Source organism: Oryctolagus cuniculus (genome assembly GCF_964237555.1).
Source record: "Oryctolagus cuniculus chromosome 16 unlocalized genomic scaffold, mOryCun1.1 SUPER_16_unloc_1, whole genome shotgun sequence".
Classification (NCBI taxonomy): Eukaryota; Metazoa; Chordata; class Mammalia; order Lagomorpha; family Leporidae; genus Oryctolagus; species Oryctolagus cuniculus.
Genome location: NW_027208201.1, coordinates 4,288,244 through 4,314,516, shown reverse-complemented (window position 1 = coordinate 4,314,516; position 26,273 = coordinate 4,288,244). Strand labels below are relative to the sequence as shown.

The window sequence follows — 26,273 nt, the reverse complement described above, 5'->3', positions numbered from 1 at the left end:
CCACATGGATGGCAGGGACCCAGGTACTTGAGTCTTGCAGCCTCCCAGGGTCAGCATTAGCAGGGAGCTGGACTGGGAGGCAGAGATGGGACTCAGACCCAGACACTCGCATACCGGATATAACATCCCAAGTGGCGTGTTACCAGTGCACTGAACACCTGCTCTTCAAAACTTGCTCTGCCCCAGCATGAACTCATTTAAACTTCATTTTTCCCCAAACCTTTTGACATCCCCTCGCATGCCCTCCTTACATTTTCCCAGGCTGCCTGCAACAGCTGACGTTCTTGGGTCACCCAGGCTCTGTCCCTCTCTCTGTGTGTTTCTCTGGATCCCTGTTGCAGGCATTTGGGGAGTGAACCGGCACATGGAAGCTCTCTTTCTCTCTCTCTCTGTCACTCTGCCTTTCACATCAATCAATCTTTTTTAAAAAAAGTAGGGATATGGCCGGCGCCGCGGCTCACTAGGCTAATCCTCCACCTAGCGGCGCCGGCACACCGGGTTCTAGTCCCGGTTGGGGCGCCGGATTCTGTCCCGGTTGCCCCTCTTCCAGGCCAGCCCTCTGCTGTGGCCAGGGAGTGCAGTGGAGGATGGCCCAGGTGCTTGGGCCCTGCACCCCATGGGAGACCAGGAAAAGCACCTGGCTCCTGGCTCCTGCCATCGGATCAGTGCGGTGCGCCGGCCGCGGCGGCCATTGGAGGGTGAACCAACGGCAAAGGAAGATCTTTCTCTCTGTCTCTCTCTCTCACTGTCCACTCTGCCTGTCAAAAAATAATAATAAAAAAAAAAAGTAGGGATAAAAATGCTTTCCCCTGTCCTCTCCCACAAAAAATCACCTTCTGTTTTGGTTTTGAGTGTTTGCTCCGTGTCCTGTTAGCTACATCAGAGCTTGAATTCACTGCGATTCCTACTTGTGGAAAGCTCAGCCCCTTGTCATGGCTGGGCTCCCCGCCCCCAGCCCACACCTGGTTTTGGAGTTTGGGAACGGGTTTTAATTGCTGGAGGGCTCTTTCTAGGGTCTCCTCATGCTCACTGGCAGGCCCCTTGGTGAGTGCAGGGCAGTTTGATGTTGGGGGAGGTGTGGGTGAGGACTATATGCCCAGGACCTGGACAAGACGACTGTCCATTTGCCGATCGTATCGGTGGGGTAGGGGAGAGGATGTGGGGTCCCAAACAGCTCCCTGGGAACACATGCCGTGTGTGAGCAGACACTCCACCCAGGCTGCAGGGAGCCATGGGCAGGCCCACGCTCAGGTTTTTATTGGGGAAGTGGCATGCCCTGATTTGCAATTTCAGGAGTCATCCAGCAGCAGGACGAGGTGCATGGAGGAAACAGAACAGCCTGCAGCCAGCGTTCTGAGACCTGGGGGTGTCCAGAAGCGGTGGGACCCTGGGCAGGTGTGGCCACAGGCTTGGACTAAGCCCAGACAGACTGTGGGGGTTCAGCAGAGGGTCGGCTCTGGCTCAGCCACTAGGTAGCAACCTCGAGTGCCTGGGGTGGGCACGGAAGCCAGGGGTCCAGTGGTGGGGAGGCCATGCGCGGAAGCTCAGTGAACCTGAGCTGGATGTCGGATGTGCCTGAGGTCAGCTCAGAGGCCCCAAGGGCTGAGAGCTGGAAGAGCCGTGGACGCAAATGCCTCCCAGCTACAGGGGAGTGAGTCCTGCCTCTCCAGGGCAAGGGGAGGCAGTCGGGCAGCTCTGCTGGACAGACGGGGCTAAGGCAAAGCAGCTGAAAGATCTGCTCCGATCCTGACCTTGGCCTCTAGGCCACTCTGGCAGGAGAGTCGGGGGCAGGATGGTCGGAGACGGGGAGAGCCAGGGAGGGAAAAGCTTCAGTTTGTGGTGGAATGAGAAGGCCATGCCAAGATGGCCGCTGGCAACAGAAACCGCCTGGCAACAGGCTGTGATTGGATGGCTTTGGAGCCTGACTGGCAACAGGCTGTGATTGGTTAGGGCTTAGACCTCCCCTTGACTGGATTGGCTGCCTTGTTTATATAAGCTGCTATAGCAACTGAAATAAATGAGTCTGCAGGCTGCTTGCCTCAGGCCTGCTTTCACCCGACCCCCCGGGGGTCTGTGTGGTGACTCCACGCCTCTTGCCCCCACCACACTCTTCCTCTCAGAAACCAATCCACTGCAACATCAGTTGAGAATTCACCGGGAGCAGGGCAGGTCCTGGGTTTGCTGCCTATTAAAAAATAACGACAAAAATAAATAAATAAAAACATCAGGCACAAATTGACATAGGGCAAGCATGTACCAGACAGTATTTAAACAACTTTTAAAAAGATTTATTAACTTGAAAGGCAGAGTTACAGAGAGGGAGAGAGAAAGAGAGGGAGAGGACTTTCATCTGCTGGTTCACTCCCCAAGCAGCCACAACAGCCAAGGCTGGGCCAGGCTGAAGCCAGGAGCCTGGAATTTCACTGTGGTCTTGACGTGGGTGCAGGAGCCCAAGCACCTGATCCATTTTTCATTGCTTTTCCAGGCGCTTTATTTAGTGGGGAGCTGGACTGGAAGTGGATCATCCAAGACTTAAACTAGTGCTCATATGGGATGCCAGCATCACAGGCGGCAGCTTACCCCACTGTTGCAACAATACCAGCCCCTTTATTTATTCTCATTTTACTTGAAAGGCAGGCAGGCAGAGATGTTCCATCTGTTGTACACTCTCCAAACACCCACAGCAGCCAGGGCTGGGCCCGGCTGAAGCCAGGAGCCAGGAGCTTCATCCAGGTCTCCCACAGCGCAGCCGCTTGAGCCATCACTGCTGCCTCCCAGGTTTGTGCACCAGCAGGGAGCCGGATGGGAAGCAGAGGTAGAGCTGGAATCCAGGCACTCCAACACAGGCCGCAGGTGTCCCAGTGACTTAACCACTGAGCCAGCGGCCCGCCCCCGACACTGCTTTAAATGAAAACGTCTGATCGCCCAGCGGCCCTGTGAGGTGGGTGCTCTTGGCTCTCATTGGCAGGTAAGGATGCCGAAGCTCATAGACATCAGGGCGCTGGCCTATGAGTGACCAAGGACAGGCTAGAACCCAGACTGTGTTCACTCTCTGTTGTGGGTGCAGGTGTTTTTCTTTCTTTTTTTTTATTTTTTTATTTTTTGACAGGCAGAGTGGACAGTGAGAGAGAGAGACGGAGAGAAAGGTCTTCCTTTGCCATTGGTTCACCCTCCAATGGCCGCCAAGGCCGGCGTGCTGAGGCCGGCGCACCGCTGATCCAAAGGCAGGAGCCAGGTGCTTCTCCTGGTCTCCCATGGGGTGCAGGGCCCAAGCACCTGGGCCATCCTCCACTGCACTCCCTGGCCACAGCAGAGAGCTGGCCTGGAAGAGGGGCAGCCGGGACAGAATCCGGCGCCCCTACCGGGACTAGAACCGGGTGTGCAGGCGCCGCAAGGCGGAGGATTAGCCTAGTGAGCCGCGGCACCGGCCCCAGGTGTTTTTCTTAATGTCTCGCTCTTCAGATGCAGAGCAGGGGAGGGTTGTGGGGGTGGAACCATTTGTCCCAGTGGGACAGTGCATGTGAGGCTGGCCTAGCCCGGGTGTCTGAGTGAAGATGGAAATTGGCCAAAAAAGTGATCATGAAGGAATGCTGCTTGGCATCTGTCCCCACGAGGATAAGCGCTGGGGGGCTGGGCTGGGGAGGGGGCTACCCGGGTAAACAAAGTCTGGGGCTCCATTTTCAACACGGGATGGAAAATTGCTGCTAGCTGGCTTGCAGACAGAGCAAAACTCCCCAAGCCAACACGATGATATGGAGTAGCTGACTCACCAGAGGGAATTAAGGTACAGAAAGAGGAGGAGGAAGGTAACTTTGTAATGTAGGTGACGTCGGGGGAAGACTGTACACCCTGTAATACTCTCAGCCAATGAGAAACCAGGGGAGGGGCCCACTGCGAGGATATAAACTCCTAGTGGTAACTGCTCATCAGACTCCTGATCTTGAAAGATTGATAATAAAGTCTCGCTTTCACTGCACTTCCTGAGTCTGATTCCAGTGTGAACAGAAGATGGGCCAGGCCGGCCCACAGCTCACTAGGCTAATCCTCCGCCTGTGGTGCCGGGACACTGGGCTCTAGTCCCGGTCAGGGCACCAGTTCTGTCCTGGTTGCTCCTCTTCCAGGCCAGCTCTCTGCTGTGGCCCAGGAAGGCAGTGGAGGATGGCTCAAGTCCTTGGGCCCTGCACCCACATGGGAGACCAGGAGAAGCACCTGGCTCTTGGCTTCGGATCAGCGCGGTGCACTGGCTGCAGCGCGCTGTCCGCAGTGGCCATTGGAGGGTGAACCAACGGAAGGAATACCTTTCTCTCTGTCTCTCTCTCTCTCTCACTGTCCACTCTGCCTGTCAAAAAAAAAAAAAAAAAAAAAAGAAGAAGAAGAAGAAGAAGAAGAAGATGGGCCAGACGGAACCCCTGTGACACCTGGGACCAGGCTGGACTTCCCATGTGGGGGAAATGAATGTCTAGGGGCGGTGGAGAGGACACAAGCAAGAGCTGGGGCAGAAACAGGGCAGTGTTCAGGCTTGGGGTGTTGAGGGAACTTTGGGGGGGTCCTGCCTTGACCCCCTCACCTCCCCAGTCCTGGAGAGGCACGAGGCAGTGTTTGAGCAAGGGTCTGGGATTCTCAGTTCTTTTTTTTATTTTAAAGATTTTATTTATTTATTTGAGAGGCAGAGTTACAGACAGTGAGAGGGAGAGACAGAGAGAAAGGTCTTCCGTCCACTGGTTCACTCCCCAAATGGCTGCAATGGCTGGAGCTGTGCTGATCCAAAGCCAGAAGCCAGGAGCTTCTTCTGGGTCTCCCACGTTGGGCCATCTTCCACTGCTTTCCCAGGCCATAGCCGAGAGCTTGATCAGAAAAGGAGCAGCTGGGACTAGAACTGGCACCCATATGGGATGCTGGTGCCACAGGCGGAAGATTAATCCACTGCGCCCCTGCGCCAGCCCCTGGGGTCCTCAGTTCTTGGGGAGTCCTTGCAATGGGGAGCAGTTACGATTTTGCATATTACTAAGAGCCTTCACTATCATTTTGCAAAACTTTTTGTTTTGTTTTGTTTTGTTTTGTTTTGTTTTGTTTTAAGCCAACAATCAAGCCCAGCTGGAGCCTCCCAGACCCCAAAGCTGGTCGGAGCCAAGGGGGAGGGCTGCTCAGAGCAAGGGCTTTGTTGCTGAAGCTCCAAGGTAAGAGTGTCCCAGGGTCAGAGCATCCAGGAGAAGAGTCAGCAGGTGCACAGGCCTGGAGGTTTGAAGCAGCTCTGGGCTGGAGGTTGATAGTGTGAGAATCAGAGGGAGGACGACACAGAGGGGAAGCCACAAGAGAATCAGGGCTGGAGACAAGAAAATCTCTGGGAGTCTTCCTTTAAAGACTTGGATCTGGGGCCGGCACCGTGATGTAGTAGGCTAAGCCTCTGCCTGCGGTGCCAACATCCCATATGGGCTGCTCCACTTTCAATCCAGCTCCCTGCTATGGCCTGGGAAAACAGTGGAAGATGGCCCAAGTGTTGGGCACCTGCACCCATGTGGGAGACCCAGAAGAAGCTCCTGCTCCCAGTTTCAGATAGGTCAAGCTCTGGCCATTATGACTAACTAGGGAGTGAACCAGCAGGTGAAAGACCTACTCCCCCCCCTTTCTCTGTCTTTCTGTGTAACTCTGCCTCTCAAATAAATAAAATAAATCTAAAAAAAGTCACTTTTTAAAAAAAGACTTGAATCTAATTTTTACATCATAGCATCTGGGTTTGGGTCTTGTCTCCACTCCAAATCCCAGTTTCCTGCCAATGCACACCCTGGAAAGCAACAGTGATGGCTCAAATAGTTGCATTCCTGCCACCCACATGGGAGACCCAGATTGAGTTCCTGGCTCCTGGTGTTGGCCTGGACCACCTTTGGGGAATGAATCAGTAGATAGGAGAAATTTTTTTTTTTTTTTTTGAAAGGCAGAGTTACAGGTGTGTGGGGGGGTCTTCCACCCTCTGGTTCACTCCACAAATTGTTGCAATGCCTACAGGTGGGCCAGGATGAAATCAGGAGCCTGGGCTTCTTCCAGGTCTCTCATGTGGGTGCAGGAGCCCAAGGACTTGGGCTATCTTCCTCTGCTTTCCCAGATGCATTATTAAGGAGCTGGCTCAGAAATGGAGCAGCCAGGTCTCACACCGGCACCCATATGGGATGCCAGTGTCTCAGGCAGAGGCTTAACCTGCTATACTACAATGCCAGCCCTATCAAGTAAATTAAATAATAATAATAATAATAATAACAATAATAATGATCTTGGGGTCAGTAGGGAGCCATGGAAGACTTTAGAGCAGGGAGGGATGTGGTTTGAGATTCCCCCTGGATGCTATCTCTAGGACAGGTTGGGGAAGTGACCCAGAGCCAAGTTGGTAAGACCTGAACAGGACAGATGGGTGTAAGAACACATTTTTCAAAATTTGTGTTCAAGCATATCACACACACATAAAAAGAAAAAATGCAGAAGTCACAAAGAATCACTTAAGAATTTTCTGGGGCCAGCGTTTGATGCAGAGGGTTAAGCCATCCCTGCAACGCCGGCATCCTATATTGGAATGTTGATTTGAGTCCTGGCTGCTCCACTTCTCATCCAGCTCCCTGCTAATGCACCTGCGGAAGCAACAGATGATGGCTTGGGTCTCTGCTACCCACAGGGGAGACCCGGATGGAGTTCCTGGCTCCTGGCTTCAACCTGGCCCAGCTCATTTGGGGAGTGAACCAGCGGATGGAAGATCGTTTCTCTCTCTGTCTCTTCCTCTCCATCTCTGCCTTTCAAATAAATAAAATAAATCTTAATGGGCTGAGCCAGGTGAGAGTCAGGAGCCATAACTCCATCCTGGTCTCCTGCTGAGTGGCAGGGGCCCACATCCTTGGACTATCTTCTGCTGCCTCCTGTTTTGCCCCTTGACAGCCTGGAAAGGCTCTGCCTGCTGTCTGAATGCTCTTTAAATAGAAGCGAGCTACTATTTATAGTACAACGTTGGGTATGTGTGAGTCAACCGTGTGGCTGAGTCATCTGTATTGTTGTTGCGATTGGTAGAGAATGAGGCTTCCTGGTCGCGTCCGGGACCGCATGATGCTTTGTATGTCTCATGTGTGGCAGGATGGGTAGCAGTGTTGTGGGCTCTACACACACGATGATAGCAGAATTTCTTCCCCAGGCCACAGGTCATGAAAATGAAAAGCCTCTCTCCACACTGCCAAGAGCCCTTCAGGGAGGTGCCCAGGCTCGGAACCGCTGCAGCAGACTGCTCCGTGCTGAGAATCCAGCACTGCTCATCACTCAGCCTTTGGTTGGGTGGTCTGGGGTGGCTCCCGTTCTTGGCTGCTTTATGAGCATTCTTATCAGTTTTTGAATGAACATGTTTCTGTGGCAGGGTCTCTAAAAAGTTCATGGGAAATGCATGTTATGAAAAAATTGAGAGGGCAGTTCTGTGGCACAGCAGGTGAAAACCCCTGTCTGCAGTGCTGGCATTCCATGTGGGCGCTGGTTCGAGTCCTGGCTGCTCCACTTCTGATCCAGCTCTCTGCTGTGGCCTTGGAAAGCAGTAGAAGATGGCCCAAGTGCTTGGGCCCCTGCACCCCATGGGAGACCTGGAAGAAGCTCCTGGCTCCTGGCTTTGGATTGGCCCAGCTCCAGCCATTGCAGCTATTTGCAGAGTAAACCAGTGGACGGAAGACCTCTCTTTCAAGAAAAGTTTTTGTCTTTAGATTTATTTATTTCAGAGGCAGAGAGAGAGAGAGAGAGAGAGAGAGAGAGCGAGAGCACGTTCCCATTCACTAGTTCATGCCCAAAATGCCTGCAATGGCCAGAGCTGAAGCCAGGAGCTGAAAACACAATCCAGGTCTCCACATGGATGGCTGGGACTCAAGGACTTGAACCAGCACTGCTGCCTTCCAGGGTGTGCATGCGCAGGAAGCTGGAGCCAGGAGTCAGAGCTGGGACTCGAACCTAGGTACTCCAAGACAGGATGTGGGCATCTTAACTGGTGGGTTAACTGGTAGACCAGATGCCTGCCCCATGCCCAGCTATTCAGTTATGAGTGTTTCTGTGTCTTTTGGAGTGATTTTTTTTTTTTTTTTGACAGGCAGAGTTAGACAGTGAGAGAGAGAGAGACAGAGAGAAAGGTCTTCCTTCCATTGGTTCACCCCTCCAAATGGCTGCTATGGCTGGCGTGCTGTGCCGATCCAAAGCCAGGAACCAGATGCTTCCTCCTGGTCTCCCATGTGGGTGCAGGGCCCAAGCACTTGGGCCATCCTCCACTGCACTCCCGGGCCACAGCAGAGAGCTGGCCTGGAAGAGGAGCAACCGGGACAGAACCAGCGCCCCAACCAGGACTAGAACCCAGTGTGCGGGTGCCACAGGTGGAGGATTAGCCTAGTGAGCCACGGCACCAACCTGGAGTGATTTTTACCATGTAGATCAGCACACAGTAAATCAGGAGGCCCTGCCTTATGCCATGGGCCCCACTCCCTTCCTTAGAGACGTAAGCAGAACAAAATCTGGGGTGGGTGCTGCAGCAGAGCGGGCTAAGCCGCCACTTGTGGAGCCCACATCCATATCAGAGTGCCTGCCTGGGTCCCAGTCCCACTTCCTGCTAACTTTCCTGGGAGGTAGCAGGTGATGGCTCAAGTACTCGAGTTCCTGCCGCCCACGTGGTAGACCTGGATGGAGCTCCTAGCTTCTGGCTTTGGCCACCCCCTGGCTGTTGTGACCATTTTGGAGAGTGAACCAGTAGATGAAGGACCTCTTTCTCCCTCTGTCACTCTTTCAGATAAGTAAACAGATAAATGAACTTTTAAAGATTTATTTATTTATTTGAAAGGCAGAGTTATAGACAGGGTGAGGAGACCCAGAGAGAGAGAGAGAGAGATCTTCCATTCACTGGTTCACTCCCCAGATGGCTGCAATGGTCAGAGCTGGGCTGATCCAAAGCCAGGAGCTTCTTCCAGGTCTCCCACGTGGGTGCAAGGGCCCAAGGACTGGGGCCATCTTCTGCTGCTCTCCAAGGCACGTTAGCAGGGAGCTGGGTCATAAGTGGAGCAGCCAGGACTCGAAATGGTCCCCTATGGGATGCTGACATTGCAGGTGGCAGGTTTACCCAATGCACCACAACACTGGCCCCTTATTTATTTACTTAAAGGCAGAGAGATAGGGACACAGAAACAGAGACAGGCAAAGATCTGTCACCCACAGGTTCCATCCTTAAATGCCCACAACAGCAGGGGCTGGGCCAGATCAAAGCCAGCAGCTGGAAATACAGTCTGCATCTTCCATGTGGGTGGCAGGCCTGTAACCCACGGTTTCCTATTTCTCCCATTGTACAGATGGGGACATTGAGGCCCAGAGGGTTCTCTCAGCTGTCTGGTGCCACCCAGCCCATAAAGGGGCTGGAGATGGGACTTCAGTGTGACACTCACCCCAGAGGCCATTTTAACTGCTACACGGCATCTCAGCTCCCAGAATAGCCTGTGTCTGCCACAGGAAGAGGGAGGCGCCCAAACCCCCTGCTGGGTGGCTATTTCCCCCCCACACTAACACTGCACCCTTGTGCCTCTGTCCTCCTAGAGGGAAACTGAGGCAGCCCAGGCTGCAGCCAACACTCCCAGACAATAGCCGAAAGGACTCCAGAATTTTCCAGAGCAGAGGGAGGCATCAGAACTCACTGCCTCGGGGGCAGTGCACAGAGCTCTTGGCCCTGTGGGCATCCCTGTGTGACGTGGTCCTGCCCACGCCCAGCACCCCACATCCTGTGGGCTGTAACTGCCTGCGTTCCTCCAGCTCCCCTTGCCACCCCCCCCCCACCACCACCCAGTTTCTTTTTGTTTCTCTTTTTGTTTGAAAGGCAGGAACACGGACAGGGGCACAAGTACTTCAGCCACCATTTGCTGCCTCCCCGGGTGCACGTCAGCAGCCAGGACTCAAACCCAGGCTCCTGGGTAAAGGATGCTGGCATCCCACGCAGGGACTTAACCACAGCACCACACGCCCAAGCTCCGCTCCCTGGCTGTTTGTCCTCATGACAGCTGTGTCCGAGTCTCCGGAGAGGAGCAGACACTCACCGTGCTGCAACTGCAAGCCGGGGATTCAACAGTGAACAGAGTCCACAAGGTTGCTGCCCCCCAGGAAGCTGTCTAGAGGGCACGCAAAACAGGCTCGGTGGGGCCAGCACTGGGGTGCTGGGGATTAAGGTGCCGCCTGTATCACCAGCACCCCACATCGGAGCAGCAGCCTGAGTCCTGGCTGCTCCCCTTCTGATCCAGCTTCCTGCGGATGCACAGTGATGCTCAAGTCCTTGGGCCCCTGCCACCCACATGGGAGACCTGGATGGAGTTTCTGGCTCCTGGCTTCGGCCTGGCTCAGCCCTGGCTGTTACGGGCATTGGGCAGCAAAACAGCAGATAGATAGATAGATCTCTCCCTCCCTCCCTCCCAGTCTTTCTGCAGCTCTGCCTTGCAAATCAGTTAAATAAATTTAGAAAACAAAACAAAAAAAGCAGACTTTGTGCTGGCTCTTCTCTCTCTCAATCTTGCAGACACCTCAGCCTCCCAGGTACCTGGCCACACCTTTCCCTTCCAGGTGGACATACTTGGGCACCTGCCTGGCTCTGGTGTGTGTGCCTCACTGCCACCTTTCCATCCACACACCCATGAGTGGCCCCCCTAGCATGTGATGTATTGCCAACCAGCTGCCCACCTCTGAGTCTGCCTACGCCCAGCTATGGATCTGTCAAGGGGCCTGGACACGGGCATCACTGATTCTTTCTGTCACCTGTGCAGCTCTGCCTGGTGGATGCATCACTTGGGCACTGTGTATAGTTTAGGAGCCCGAGGGATTGTTGCTATGCTAATTTCTTTGAAAATTAAAAGGGAGGGGCCAGCACTGTGGCATAGCAAGTAAAGCCACCACCTGCAGTGCCGGCATCCCATAGGGGCACCGGTTCGAGTCTCAGCTGCTCCACTTCCTATCCAGCTCTCTGCTATGGTCTGGGAAAACAGTAGAAGATGGTCCAAGTCCTTTGGCCCCTGCGCCCACGTGGGAGACCTGGAAGAAGCTCCTGGCTCCTGGCTTTGGATTGGCTTAGCTCTGGCCATTGTGGCCAGTTGGAGAGTGAACCAGTAGATGGAAGACCTCTCTCTCTCTCTCTCTCTGCCTCTCCTCTCTCTCTGTGTAACTCTGACTTTCAAGCAAAATAAATAATCTTAAAAAAAAGAAAATTAAAAGGGAAAGATGGACAAAATAATAATGACTCCAGCCTGGCTGTCTTGGTCCATTTTCAGTCGCTGTGAATGAAAACAGAGGCAGGGTAATCTACAAAGGAAGGGGTCATTAGGGTGGGGTTTTAGTTGCTGAAATGCCTGAGTCCCACATCACAGAACCTGGGCTCAAGGCTCAGCTCTGGCTCCTGACCCCAGCTCCCTGCTGATGTCCACCCTGGGAGGAAGCAAGTGATGGCCTGAGTGCTTGGGCCCCTGCCACCCACGTGGGAGACCCGGATGGAGTTCCAGGCTCCTGGCTTTGGCCTGGCCCAGCCCTAGCTGTTGTGGCCATTTGGGGAGTGAGCCAGAGAACACTTCTGTCTGTGTCTTCGTTTCTTTCTCTCTGTTATTCTGCCTTCCAGGTAAAATAAATGAATAAAGTACATCCATTTGGGAGGCATGAGAGAGACAGAGAGAATCTCCAATATGCTGTTCGCTCCTCAAATGCCTACAATGGCTAGGGCTTGGCCAGGCTGAAGTCAGAAACTCCCTCTAGGTCTCTCATATGGGTGGCAGGGACCCAAGGACTTGAGGCCTCACTCTGCTTTCCCAGGGTGCACATGAGCAGGGAGCTGGAATTGGGAGCGCAACTAGGACTCAAACCCAGACACGGGTGTCTCAACCAGTGTCTCGGCCACTAGCCCGTCCAGAATTGTTGAGCTTTTAGAGATTTCCTTCTTTATTTACCTCTTAACCATTTTTGAGTGTGCATCCCAGGGCATTAGGCATATTCACAACGTTGTACAAAGCCTCACTAACACCATCTCCAGGGCTCTCTTCAGTTTGCAAAATTGAAACGGTCCTCACTCAACACCTCCCCGCCCCTGATGCCCTGCTTAAAAAATGTTAGCATTTATTTACGGGAGAGGGAGAGGGGGAGGGGGAGGGGGAGGGGAAGGGGAAGGGGAAGGGGGAGGGAGAGGGGATTCCATCTGCTGTTTTACTCCCCAGATGCCTGCAACGGCTGGAACTGGGATCTGGAAGTTCCATCCAGGCCTCTCCCATGGATAGCAAGGTCCTGCATACCTGAGCCATCGCTCACTGCCTCCCAGGGGCCATGTCAGCGGGAAGGTGCAGTGTAACCAGGCATGCCAGTATGGGATACGAGTGTCTTAATCATTAGGCCAAATGTCAGCCCCCATTTTTTTAAAAAAAAGATTTTATTTATTTGAAAGGCAGAGTGACAGAGAAAAACAGAGAAGGGTGAGTGGGGGGGGGGGCGATTTTTTATTTTCTGGTTCACTCCACAAATGGCCATAACAATCAGGCTGGGCCAAGCTGGAGCCTGGAACCCCACCCAGGTCTGCCACGTGGGTGCAGGGCCCCAAGCTCTTGAGCCATCTTCTGCTTCCTTCTTAGGCATATTAACAGGGAGTTGAATCATAAGTGGAAAAGCCAGGACTTGAACCAGTGCCCACATGGGATGTCGGCCCTGCAGGCAATGGCTAAACCCACTGCAACCACAATGTGTCCCCCAACCCCCAGTTCCCATTGTAAATAAATATTTTTTTTAAAGCCAAGCTACTAATCCCATTATAAGAACCCCAACCTCATGACCTCATTTAATCTTACTCACCTGTCAAGTGACTAACACAAGAACTTGGAGGTTAAATTTCCAACACATGAACTTTTTTTAAAAAAATATTTATTTATTTTATTTGAAAGGTAGTTACAAAGAGAATAAGGGAGAGGGAGAGAGAGAGGGAGGGGAAGGGGAGGGAGGGAGAGAGAGAGAGAGAGAGAGAGAGAGAGAGAATGAATAAATGAATATGAATCTTCCATCTGCTGGTTTATGCCCCAAATGGCTACAATGGCCAGGATTGGGCCAGGCTGAAGCCAGGAGATTTAATTGGGGCTCCCACTGGGTGCAGGGGACCAAGCACTTGGATCATCTTCCTCTGCCTCTCCCAGCTGCATTAGCAGAAAACTGGATTGGAAGTGGAGCAACCCAAACAGAATCTGAGCCCATACAGGATGCTGGCTCCTGGCTTCGGATCAGCACGGCGTGCCGGCCGCAGCAGTCATTGGGGGGTGAACCAACAGAAAAGGAAGACCTTTCTCTCTGCCCCTCTCTCTCTCACTGTCCACTCTGCCTGTCAAAAAACAACAAACAAACAAACAAAAAAAAAACATACATGGAATAAAGCCACAGAACCCAACATGAGAGCCATCGCTTACCCAGTCATCATGCAGAACCACGGAACCCAAAGTGAAATCCAACCTCAGAACCAAACCACAAAGCCACCAGGGAAAGCAGCCATAAAAAACCCAGCCATAGAAATCAGCATGAAACCTGACCTCAACCCCAGCCATAAGACCCACTCATGTAATCACTGTGAAATGCACCCCCAGAACCCGGCCATAGATCCCAACATGAGACCCTTCTGCTAACCTTTTTTTTTTTTTTTTTTTTTTTTTTTTTTTTGACAGGCAGAGTTAGACAGTGAGAGAGAGACAGAGAGACAGAGAGAAAGGTCTTCCTTCCGTTGGTTCACTCCCCTAATGGCCACTACGGCCAGCGCTGTGCCGATCTGAAGCCAGGAGCCGGGTGCTTCCTCCCGGTCTCCCATGCGCCGCTAACCCATCCTTCACACCCAACCATGGAACCCAATGTGAGGTCTAATCACAGAACCAAGCTGCAACGCCCAACCACGGAATGCAGCCACAGAACTCAACAAAGAACTCAGATATGCAACCTGGCTGTGGGAGGGATTGGAGGGGGTGGCTGCCATGGCAACCCAGAAGCTCACAGGCATATAGACACTGAGTTTGTCATCCCAGACTGGATGCCTGGAGCAGGACTGCAGAAGCTCATGCTAGGCGCGGTAATGCAGTTCAGTTAGAACGAGATGGGGGCGTTGGTGGCTCTGCAGCCTCCTGGCCGGGCACGCAGAGGCAAGCTGCTCACCGTTCAGTCATCTGGCTACTGCAGTCTTGAGAAGGCATCACGAGTGTGTAACCTGTGCAGCTGTTCTAGGCCCCCGCACTTGGACGGGCCTGGCACCTGGTTTAGTACACTGCTGTTACTGTCTTGCAGTGCTGAATCACGCTGTCTTTGAACTTAGCTTTGTGAGAGACACCCAACAAGACGAGGCAGCACACTTGGAAGCAGAGAACAGACACGTGCATATCACGTTCGTGGTGCTCCATGAGCAGAGAACTCTGGTGACCCATGACACACAGGAGTTCAGCAAGGCCTAAAGCAGGTGTAAGGTTGGTGTGTTGGGTCTTCGATTGAGTAAAGTGAATGCCGACATTGTAAGAGATGACACTTGCCTTGCAGACCACAGCTTGCTTCTAACTCTGAAAGAAATAGGGTTCTAAAAACCATAAAGGACAACAAGCAATTCATTTTCCTTTTGGTTCCCCGCTTACTCACCCATCAGCTGGCAGGGGGACAGCATTCGTGGACTGTGCATGTGGCGCAAAAGGATGGTTATACCCAGGTGAGTGCATTGTGTGTAGCGATTCCACTGTTCCACGTGTTCTCAAACACGTGTGTTTGAGCTGCAAAACACAAATTGTGCCGTTGAGAGGGTTGTAGGGACAGGTTAAACACATGTCTGTTGGCATGAAAAGCCAGCATTGCACACTCTAAAAACAGTGTAGGACCAGCGCTGTGGCTCAGCAGGCAAAGCCACCACCTGCAGTGCCGGCATCCCATATGGGCACTGGTTTGAGTCCCAGCTGCTCCACTTCTGATTCAGCTCTCTGCTGTGGCCTGGGCAAAGCAGTAGAAGATGGCCCAAGTCCTTGGACCCCTGCACCCATGTGGGAGACCCAGAGGATGCTCTTGGCACCTGGCTTTGGATCAGCACAGCTCTGGCCGTTGGGGCCATTTGGGGAGTGAACCAGAAGATGGAACACTTTCTCTCTCTCTCTCTCTCTCTCTCCCTCTCCCTCTCTCCCTCTCCCCCTCTCCCCCTCTCTCCCTCTCTCTCCCCTTCTCTCCCCCTCTCTCTCCCCTCTCCATCTCTGCCTCTCTGTAACTGTATCTTTCAAATAAATAAATATTTTTTAAAAAGATGGTAACATTCCTTCTAACAATGTAACGTTTTAATTCCTTGTTACCTAGAATGAATGACGTGGCAAGTAGAAGACCCAGAACAAGTTGAGAGACTGGGAAAGAAGGTGGAGACCTTGTATTTTAGTCCCTTTCATAGTCCCTTATTCTTGTATTTTTTTTAAGTACAAGAAATCTCATGTTTTTATTTTGTACCAGGCCCCATAAATTGTGGAGCTGGTCTTTGTAGTCAGGTTACACATGCACAGAAAGTGCCCGACCCAGAGCAGGGCCTGAGGGAGAGTCATGGCATCATCACTACCGTCATCACCATCACCAACATCTATATAATGCCCATCACCACATCATGGCATCCGTGCCAGCCTCTCTCTGGCCACAGCCCCGGGTCTCTCATCTGATGGCACCTTCTTCTCCAGTCCCTCGGCCCAGCCTTGGGGACTCTTGTAACTGTCGCTCCCCCTCTTCGTGGAGGAATGACACAGGACCCTGCGCTGTTCTTTTGTCTGCTTGGCCCTTCCCCGGTTTGCTGCTGGTCCTTCCCGGGTGGGCTGCCGACCCCTCCATCTCCGTGGAGGGGCGGTTCCCCCTGCCACTTTCCCCACTTCCGTGGGGGAGTGGCACACCGCCAGCCGGCTCTCTCGGGGGCTGCTCAGATGTTATCCAGATGTTCCTGGTGCATGTTGTTTCTCTCCTCCTTTATAGTCCTCTTCCACCAATCCCAACTCTGCTACCCACACGCCGAGTACGCTGCTCTCCTCCAATCAGGAGCAGGATCAGCTCCTGCAGGTTATTGGTCGAACTGGAGGCAGCTGTGTAGAAGTTGTTTACTCCTCTCCCAGAGCCATATTGTGGGAGAGCAGATGCATAGAATAAGTCTTAATTTCAGTAACTTAGTCTAGTCCGAGTTGCTCCCCACAGTAACCTCCCCCCATCACCTTCAGCTCTGCTTGTCCCTTCTGACTCTTCCTTGCCTGTTTGCTGCCAGGATCCTCTCTTCTCTCTTTATTTCTCGTTGTTTCTGACAGGCAGAGTGACAGAGATCTTCCATCCACTGGTTCACTTCCCAAATGCCTGCAACAGCTGGGACTGGGCCAGGCCAAAATGATGAGCCCAGAACTCAGTCCAAATTCCCCTATGTGGGTGCAGGGACCCAAGTCCTTGAGCTATCATCTGCTGCCTCCAAAGGCGCACATTAGCAGGAAGTTGAATCAAAAGTAGAGGGGTTGGCCAGCACCATGGCTCACTTCGTTAATCCTCCTCCTGCGGTGCCAGCATCACATATGGGCACTGGTTCTAGTCCTGGTTGCTCTTCTTTCAGTCCAGCTCTCTGCTGTGGCCCGGGAGTGCAGTGGAGGATGGCCCAAGTGCTTGGGCCCTGCACCCCATGGGAGACCAGGAAAAGCACCTGGCTCCTGCCTTCAGATCGGTGCAGCGCCAACCTTAGTGGCCATTTGGGGAGTGAACCAATGGAAGGAAGACCTTTCTCTCTGTCTCTCTTTGACTGTCCAAACTCTACCTATTAAAAAAAAAAAGAGTAGAGAGGACAGAACTCCAGCCAAGCACTCTGATACAGAATATGGGCATCCTAAATGCTGTCCTAACCACTGGGCAAATGCAACCCAGTGTGGTCCCCCTATCCTTGCATCCATCTGTTGACAGCCCCACAGCTGTTTCAAAGGGCGCAGCCTGGACCACCTGGGTCCTGGACCCTCCTCCAAGTTGGCTCCTATATCCCTCCAGAGTTTCACCGTGTTCCATGGAAGACTCAAAGCAAAAGTACCTTCAGGCCAGCGCCGCGGCTCACTAGGCAAATCCTCCGCCTGCGGCGCCAGCACACCGGGTTCTAGTCCCAGTCGGGGCACCGGATTCTGTCCCGGTTGCCCCTCTTCCAGGACAGCTCTCTGCTGTGGCCTGGGAAGGCAGTGGAGGATGGCCCAAGTACTTGGGCCCTGCACCCGCATGGGAGACCAGGAGAAGTACCTGGCTCCTGGCTTCGGATCAGTGTGGTGCGCCGGCCGCAGCGCACTGGCTGCAGTGGCCGTTGGAGGGTGAACCAATGGTAAAGGAAGACCTCTCCCTCTGTCTCTCTCTCTCTCACTGTCCACTCTGCCTGTAAAAAAAAAAAAAAAAAAAAAAAACACACCTTCAACCTGGTCTCCCTCTCATTGCCTACATTCTCAGCTTCCAGGTGAGTCCCTACCTTCCATGTACCGCCCACTATGGGACCCTGACCCCCCCGACCCCAGCTGTCTGCACTATCTGAAAGCTCTGGTCTTGAAACATATGTGGGGGGCAGCACTGTGGCACAGTGGGTTAAATCCCTGGCCTGCGGTGTCAGCATCCCATATGGGCACGGGTTCTAGTCCCAGCTGTTCCTCTTCTGATCCAGCTCTCTGCTATGGCCTGGGAAAGCAGTGGAAGATAGCCGAAGTCCTTGGGCCCCTGCACCCACGTGGGAGACCCGGAAGAAGCTCCTGGCTTCTGGCTTTGGATCAGCACAGCTCCGGCCATTGCAGCCATCTGGGGAATGAACCAGTGAATGGAAGATCTCTCTCTCTGTCTGTCTGTCTCTGTCTCTGTCTCCATCTCTACCTCTCTCTGTAGCTTTTCAAATAAATAAAAATAAATCTTTTTAAAAAGTTTAAAGAAAGAAACATATGTGGTGCTCATTTGAATCAAGAGTGACACTGGGTTTGGCCATCTCCCTCAGTTTTGTGTGTTGGAAACGTCCGTGGCATGTGAGAGGCAGGAACTTTGCAGGGTGCCTAGGTCATGACCCTCATGAATGGATCAGTCAAGGAGCAGCTGGTTAGTGAGACATCGCAGAATGGTTTTGTTATAAAGGTGAGCTCACTCTGGTGCCCTTGGGACCTGCGTGATGGCCCCTGGCCTTGTTATGATGCAGCGAAACCCTTGCCAGTCCCCAGCTTCCAGAGCTGTGCATTCAACAAACCTCTGCTCTTCATCGATTACTCAGTTACAATGTCCCATTAGAACGAAGGGCATTAGCTAGGACATGCAGTGGGACGCAGACACAGAAGTGACTGTCAGAGGTCCCACTCACAGTCCCCTGGAATAGGAGGCAGGGCCACCTGCAGAAGCCCCAGGGCTGCTCAGGAGGCAGAGGGAGTGAGGGGAAAGGGAGCAAGAGATTTTTTTTTGTGATTTCAGTGGGAACAGGCAAAGTAAAGCAGAGGGAGATTCTTCTCAAGGGTTTACTTATTTGAAAGGCAGAGTGACGCACAAAGAAGGGAGAGATGGATAGAAAAAGAGGGATCTGCCCTCTGTTGGTTCACTCTCCAAATGGCCAAGTGACCAGGGCTGGGCAGGGCGGTAGCCAGGAGCTACAAACTCCATCTGGGTCTCCCTTGTGTGTGGCAGGGACCCAGGTACTTGGGCCATCATCCGTTGTTTTCTGAGGAGCGTCAGCAGGGAGGTGGATTCGATTTGAATAGGCACTCATATGGGATGTTGGCATCTCAGGTATTGGCTTAATCAGCTGTGCTACAACACTGATCCAGCTTCCACCACCACCTCCTCTTGTGATCTAGCTGCCTGCTAATGAACATTTTGGGAGGCTGCAGATGATGTATCAAGGACTTGGGCCCCTGCCACCCATGTGGGAGACCTGGATGGAGTTCTGGGCTCCTGCTTTTGGCCTGGCTCAACCAGAGCTGTTGCATGCATTTGGTGAGTGAACCAGCAAATAGACTCTCTCTCTCTGTCACACACACACACACACACACACACACTCCCACCAGAGTTGAGTGGATGCTGGTGCCACGCCTTTGAACCTGCAGAACTGTGAGCTGAATAAACCTCGTTTTCTTGTAAGGACACCCAGCCTCAGGCATCCTGCAATAGTAACCGAAACCAGACTGCTGCACCTCTCAGCTGCAGACACAGCCACGCCAGAGCAGAGCTGCTCTCACTCCTTCCTCACCAAGCGCCGGCAGCCCCCGCTGCCCAGAGCTGCAGGCCCTTGCTGCTCGTCTCAGGCCACGGCCTCCTGCAACTGCCTGATGGGACGCCCGTGCTGGTTTCAGATTGGCCGAGAGCACCGTTGGTGTTGAACGTGGGTGGTGGGCGTTACAGGCATGACTCAGCCAAGGGTGTCTTTGGAGCAGGCTTTCAACAACTACCATAGCACGGAACTCTCCAGAAATTGCCAGCGCTCAAGCCCTTCCACTTGGCCATCCCAGTCTTTAAGATTTTATTTGTTTACCTTGAAAGTCAGAATTAGAGAGGGAGGGAGGAAGAGAGAAAGAGAGAGAGAGAGAATCTTCCACCCACTGGTTCACTCCTCAAATGGCCACAACAGCCAGGGCTGGGCCAGGTCAAAGCCAGGAGCTCTACCCTGGTCTCCTACATGGGTGGCAGGAGCCCAAGTACGTGGGTCATCTCCCAGCATTAACAGAGAGCTGAATCGTAAGTGGAACAGCCTGGACTTAAAACAAGCACTCCAATATGGGATGCCGGGGGTGCAGGTGGTGGCCCCTTATGCTCTGTCTTTATACACATTGAAACACTCGTCACATTTAGTCCTGGTAAGCAAGTGCTGTAATTCTTCCCACTTCACAGATGAGGAGGGAAATCAAGGCAGCACTGAGAAGTTAAGAGGACTGCCTAGAGTCAGGAGTTTCTGAAGCTGGGCAGCCCACGGTTTGGTTACAGTCAACAGGAGCTGTCCCATGTTGCTTACTCATTTCACAAGCAAAGGACGTGGGGCTGGGGCTCTGGCATAGCAGGTAAAGCCGCCGCCTGCAGTGCCAGCATCTCCTATGGGCACTGGTTTGAGACTTGGCTGCTCCACTTCTGGTCCAGCTCTCTGCTGTGGTCTGGGAAAGCCGTAGAAGATGGCCCAAGTCCTTGGGCCCCTGCACTTGTGTGGGAGACCCGGGAGAAGGCCCTGGTTCCTGGCTTCAGATTGGCTCAGCCCTGGTCATTGTGGCCATGTGGAGAGTGAACCAGTGGATGGAAGACTTTTTCTCTCTCTCTGTAACTCTGCCTTCAAATAAATAAATAAATCTTAAAAAAAAAAATAAGCGAAAGACAGCTCTGTTAAAAGGTGAGCATTTAGGGGCAGCTGTGTGAAGGGAAGCCGGGACTTCTCTGTGCTACCTCGACAACCTTTCTGTGCACCAAAATCATTCAAAGAGTTTAAGAAAAGGTAGGCTGCCTCGAAGACACAGACCCCCACATTCACAGCCAAAGTCATTCAACAGGTGGAAGCAGCCCAAGTGTCCGCCGATGGATGAGCGGATAAACACACGCTCATGCACACAACAGAAGGCCTGGGGACTGTGCCCAGGGATGGCCTCTGACAGCTGGGGCCGGGGCAGCAAGTGGAGGCCAGGAAAGGTTCTGGGAATGGAGGGTTTCGAGAGCTGAAGGGTCAGCAAGAAGCCAAGGGAGGGAAGGGCCAGAAGGCAGGCCTGGCAGAGGGCACAGCTTTGACAGACCATGGGCAGTGAGAAAGCACCCAGTGGGAGCTGGAGATGCCAGCTGGGGTCACCTGGCTCTGTGGGTCCCCTTTGCAGCCTCAGCGGCCACCCTGGACCACCTGTGGGCATGCATGCCTTGCCATGCATTTGGCTCCTTAGGCTCCTGGAGGTCACCCCCTCCCACCGAGTCCCAGCCCAGCCTGATGGCAGCATCAGAGGGGGCGTTGCTGGCTGAAACTAGAGACTCCTTTCCCTTGGGCAGTAGCAGTGGGTGGAAGCAATGGGAAACTGCAAGGTTTCCCTGCGGCAGACAAACAAGCGCCTCCAATGCTGGCCAGCCGGGAACAAAGGGAAGGGGACCTAGTCAGAGGGAAGAGTCAGGGTGGGGCGGCAGGCTGGGACAGAGGAGGGAGGGGCCCATGCTGGGAGGGGCCCGATTCTATCCCTGCCCTCTCCTTAACTCTTCCAGGACAGATGAGAGCTTTTTAAAAATTTATTTGAAAGGCAGGATTAGAGAGGGGAGAAGGAGAAACAGAGATCTTCCATTTGGTTTTGCTCCCAAATGGTTGCAATGACTGGGGCTGGGCCAGGCTGAAGCCAAGAGCTACATCTGGGTCACCCACGTGGGTGCAGGGGCCCAGGGACTTGAGCCATCCTCTGCTGCTTTCCCAGGCGCATCAGCAGGGAGCTAGGTTGGAAGTGGAGCAGCTGGGACTGGAACTGGCATCCACATGAGATGGTGGCACTGAAGGCTGCGGCTTAACCTGCTGTGCCACAGCGCCGGCCCCTAGATGGGAGCATTTCTGCAGGGAAAAACCAAGCCTGACCATAAACACAGGCACGGATGGGCAGGAGGTTAAGGCAGGGAAAGATGCCTGGGAAGACAGACACTTCCGGTGAGGTCTTCAATGAGGGGACAGGGATTCCTCCTGCACGTCCAGAAACCTGATCTTTATCAGGGTCTGCAAAGTTAAGGCCCAGCTTCCTGACCAAGATTACAATGTATCCCGCCTGGCACAGGGCAGCACGTTACAATGTAATGTTAGAAAGTTACCACAGGATCACCCCAGGGAGGATTGGTGGAAGACGCCCACCTTGATGGATGCTGAGGATGATGATCAGACAGTCAGGGAGGGAGGTTCTTGCTAAACTGACTTAGCAGGTTTTTTTGCCAATCCTGGGTATTATGAGGACATACGAAGATGGGCCTAGCAGTGCTGGGCTAGGGCTGAGCCACGCCAAGAATCGTCAGCAGCCGGAGACCACCAGAGACTACCAGACGATTTGGGGGTGGGGGGGCTGAAGAGTGTATTTATTTGAAAGGCAGAGCGACAGAGGAAGAGAGAGAGAGGAGATAGGGAGGGAGGGAGGCAGGGAGAATGAATGAATATGAATGAGAATATCTCCTATGTGGTGGTTTGTTCTCCAAATGGCCACAACAGCTAGAGCTGGGCAAAGATAAAGCCAGGAGACAAAAATTTTATCCCAATCTTCCACATGGACGGCAGGGACCCTAGCACTTAGGCCATTACCTGCTGTCTCCCAGGTGCATTAGCAGGGAGCTGGATGAGAAGCAAAGCAGGGGGCTGGCACTGTGGTGTAGTGGGTAAAGTTGCCACCTGCAGTGCTGGCATCCCATATGGGTGCTGGTTCAATTCTCAGCTGCTCCACTTCACATCCAGCTCTCTGCTATGGCCTTAGAAAGCAGTAGAAGATGGTCCAAGTCCTGGAAGAAGCTCTTGGCTCTGGATCGGCCCAGCTCCGGCTGTTGCAGCCATTTGGGGAGTGACTCAGTGGATGAAACACTTCTCTTTCTCTGCCTCTGCCTCTCAGTAACTTTGCCTTTTAAATAATCAAATGTGTCTTAAGGAGGAGGAGGAGGATCAGGAGGAGGAGGGAGAGAAAGACAGAATGCTCTTTCTCTCTCAGCTCCTCTCTCTGTCTCTTTCTCTATATAGAGAGACAGAGAGAGAGACAGTGCTAGGGAGTGAAACAAAAGAGAAAAGGAGACAGATAAAGAAAGATGAAAAATTAGAGACAATGAGAGACAGAAGTAGAGAGCTGTATAGCCAAATAGAGGCAAAGAGGGTGAGAAACACAGAGAAGGCACAGCAGAGAGAGATGGACAGAGGCAGAAAATGAGAGAGGGGAGAGACAAGTATGGAACTGGAGAGAAAGAGAACAATGAAGAGAGAAAGACGGATTACTCTTTCTCTCTCAGTGCCTTTCTCTCTTTTTCAAAGCTTTTATTTAAAAGCATTTTTTTTTTGACAGGCAGAGTTAGACAATGAGAGAGAGAGACAGAGAGAAAGGTCTTCCTTCCATTGGTTCACCCCACAAATGGCTGCTATGGCCAGCACACCACGCTGATCCAAAGCCAGGAGCCAAGTGCTTCTCCTGGTCTCCCATGCAGGTGCAGGGCCCAAGCACTTGGGCCATCCTCCACTGCCTTCCCAGGCCACAGCAGAGAGCTGGACTGGAAGAGGAGCAACTGGGAGAGAATCCAGTGCCCTGAATGGGACTACAACCCAGGGTGCCGGTGCCACAGGCGGATGATTAGCCTAGTGAGCTGTGGCACCGGCCATAAATGAAAGCATTTTTCATAGGTACAACTTTAGGAATATAGTGATTCTTTCCCCCATTCCCGCCCTCCCACCCTGACTCCCATCCCTCCTCCTACTCCCTCTCCCATCCCCTTCTTCATTATGATTCATTTTTAGTTTACCTTTATATACAGAGGACAAACACTATGCTAAGCAGAGATTTCAACAGTTTGCACGTGCACACACACACACCATATAAAGTACATGTGAGAACAAGTTTTGCAGTTAATTCTCATAGTACAACTCATTAGGGATGAAGTCCTACATGGGGAATAAGTTCACAGTGACTTCTGTGGTTCCTTTAACAATTAACACTCTTATTTGTGATGTCAGTGATCACCTGAGGCTCTTGCCATGGGCTGCCAAGGCTATGGAAGCCTTTAGTGACCACAAACTCCGTCAGTATTTAGACAGGGCCATAAGCAAAGTGGAAGTTCTCTCCTCCCTTCAGAGAAAAGTATGTCCTTCTTTAATGGCCCCTTCTTTCCACGGGGATCTCACTCAGAGATCCTTCATGTAGGAAAATTTTTTTGCCACAGAGTCTTGGCTTTCCATGCCTGAAAAGCATGGGAAAAGGCTCTCACAGGCCTTTCAGCCAGACCAGGAAGCCTTAAGGGTTGGTTCTGAGGTCAGAGTGTTAGTTACAGTGAATGTCATTCTAGGAGTCTGCTGTGTGGACTGCTTCCCATGTTGGACTTTCCTTCCTTTTTAATTCTATTATTATGACCAGGCACTTGATGTGATTTATATGATCTCTTTTACACTTAATCCTATCTATATGTTCACGTTAACACTTAATATGATCACTTTAACAACTAACATGGAATTTTCACCACCAATTTTAATGGGATTGGAGTCTTAAGACAAGTGGATGGAAGACCTCTCTCTCTCTCTCTCAAACTCTGTAACTCTGCCTTTCAAATAAATCTTAAAAAAAAGAAAACAGCAATTCCTTCTGTAGTGCTGCCCAACACAAGTATAAATGTGGCCCACATATATGCAATTCTCTCCATGTTATAGGAGAGAAAGAGAGGTCTTCCATGCACTGGTTCACTCCCCAAATGTCTGCAACAGCTGCGACTAAGCCAGCAAGGTCCCCCAGGGACTTGAGTCAGGGACTCAAGACCTGAACTCACACCTGCTGCCTCCCACTGCGTGCATTAGCAGGAAGCTGGGACTGGAAGTGGAGCTGGGACATGAGCCCAGGCACTCTGGGTGCCCGTGTTCCAAGCAGCAACCTAACTGCTGCCCCAGGCACCTGCCCCTGCCATCTTGACTCTTAGAAGTCTCATTTGAACAGGTGAAAAGGAACAGATGCACAATGTCATGAAACAATCAGCTTAGCTCAGTCTGCCCAAAATGTCATGATTTTGAAGTGTCCTTGATTACACTTTTTGGAATTTATGAATTTAAATTAGTTTAATTGTGCATATTTAGGAGGTTCAGTGTCACAACCTGATACATGTATGCAGTGTGTAACGATTGAGTTAGGTTAGTTAGCACTTCTGTATCCTTAAGCATTAAAAACTTTTTGAGGGGGCCGGCACCGTGACACAGCGGGTAAAGCTGCCACCTGCAGTGCTGACATCCCATACGGGCACCGGTTCGAGTCCCGGCTGCTCCGCTTTCAACCCAGCTCTCTGCTATGGGCTAAGAAAGCAGTGGAAGATGGCCCAAGTGCTTGGGCCCCTGCACCCATGTGGTAGACCCTGAAAAAGCTCCTGTCTCCGAATCAGCACAGCTCTGGCCATTGCGGCCAATTGGGGAGTGAACCAGCAAATGGAAGACCTCTCTCTCTCTACCTCCTCTTCTGTGTGTGTAACTCTTTCAAATAGATAAATCTTTTAAAAAAATTTTGAGGGGCTGGTGCTGTTGAGATTTATGGGGTATTGTGTGACATTTCAGTAAATGCAAATGTTGTGTAACAAACCAGAGTCATTAACTTGCCACACGGGTAGCAGGGGCCTAGGTACCCGGGCCATCACCTGCTGCCCCCAGGTGCACACGCAGGGAGCTGGCTGGGAACTGGCACTGGGAGGTGGAGCTCTGGCAGCCCCACTGCCCCCGGCTCCTCCTGCCCGCGGCAGCCGTGTCTCGGTCTCCCTGGCTGCAACGGTCGCCGTGCAGAGCTCAGATCCACTTCTGGTTTGCTGTTCGGTCTCCACGCGACGACGGGCGGGTCTGGCTGACCTCCCTCAGCCCCGCGCCCTTCTTCCTCTTGCAGGCTGGGTCGACCGCCCTTGGGAAAGCGTCGGAGGCCTCTTGCATTCCTTCTCTCTGAGGAAGTCCCTTGAGCCTGGGCTGCACTGCGCACCCGCGCACGCCCCCGGGCCGCGTTCCAAGCGATGAAAGCCACCGCCCTGCTACGCAGCGGCTCCGGAGACGCTCGGGCGGGATGCCGTGCGCGCCCCCTCGTGGCCGATCCCGCGAACGCCACCCCCGGGCCACTAGGATCTCCAACGCAGGTCACGGCCACGCTCTCTGCTTTCAAGGTCCCCTCTCTCTCAGTCCTGCCCACCTTTCCCCAGGAAATGCGCACTCCTCCCCCTCCACGACTGCGCTGACTTTCCCCAAGGTTCAGTGAACATTTGCTGAGTACCTGATGCATGCCCCTCCCTACACACAATCAATCACACTGGGGACTGTGGTTCCAACCCTCTGCACTTTGCATGGACCTCAGACCTCTCGTCTGACCCTGGACTTCACACCTCCCCTGCAGGATGACTGGGGGAGACTCGAATCGACAGCATACGTGAAAGGACCTGGCACACCGTAGGTGTCTCATAGATGCTGAGTAGGTTAATGGCATCCCCAAAGTTCAAAGGGCATTGCAGGAAGCTGTGAGTGGAGCCTCAGCCAGCAGGGAAGGGGCCAGAGAGAGTCCAGGCAGACAGCAGGGCCCAGATTAAGTGGGTGCTGGGGCCCTCCCCTCTCC

General features: G+C 52.8%; 1 protein-coding gene across 1 annotated transcript in view; it reads right to left on the bottom strand.

Moving 5' to 3' along the window:
- HNRNPM (heterogeneous nuclear ribonucleoprotein M) overlaps nucleotides 1–26,273 on the bottom strand; it is a 245,919-nt gene that overhangs the window by 211,484 nt on the left and 8,162 nt on the right. The window lies entirely within an intron of this gene.